Source organism: Eimeria mitis, genomic scaffold, assembly GCF_000499745.2.
Source record: "Eimeria mitis Houghton genomic scaffold, Emh_scaff758, whole genome shotgun sequence".
Classification (NCBI taxonomy): Eukaryota; Apicomplexa; class Conoidasida; order Eucoccidiorida; family Eimeriidae; genus Eimeria; species Eimeria mitis.
The window spans coordinates 6,525-7,326 of NW_013575553.1; positions in this window are offsets into that span (position 1 = coordinate 6,525).

An 802-nucleotide genomic window follows, 5' to 3' on the forward strand; every position below is an offset into this window, starting at 1 on the left:
GTTTTTATGGTGTAATAAACTTATTATAAATACTTCTGCTGCTGCACTCGATAGAGAAGTTATAGTAAATACTAAACACTGCAAGGCTGAGAGACCCCTCATAAATACATGCATAGAAAGGCTAGGCTGGATCAGAGACGATCAAACCACCAACAAAGGTATTCTATTACTTGCTGCTGCTGCTGCTGCTGCTGCTGCTGCTGCTGCTGCTGCTGATGCTGGTGCTGGTGCTGCTGGGGCTGGTGCTGCTGGTGATGCTGCTGATGCTGCTGCTGCTGGTGCTGCTGATGCTGGTGCTGCTGCTGGTGTTGGTGTTCATACGAATTGTCTCTATCTCTGTATATTAAATATAATATGTTTGAATTATACATAGTATACGTAAATATAAATATATATAAATAAGTATAAATAAATATAAATAAATATAAATAAATATAAACATAAATAAATATAAACATATATAAATAAATAAATATAAAACTATACCAATAAGCCTATACTAAATAATAATATATAAATTAATAAACAAATGAATAACTAAATAGACAAATATGTAAATATATAAATAAATAAACAAATAAATAAATATATAAATAAATTGTTTTGTGTGTATAAACCCTGACTTTGACTATAACTTCTACACGCGTCGTTCTTAGAAAATATATAAAAACCTAAAAAACCAAAAAAATAAAAAAAAAACAAATAAATAAATAAATAAACAACTAAATAACTAAATAAATAAATAAATAAATAAATAAATAAATAAATATGTGTTTTATGTTTTAAATACAGGAAATATAAT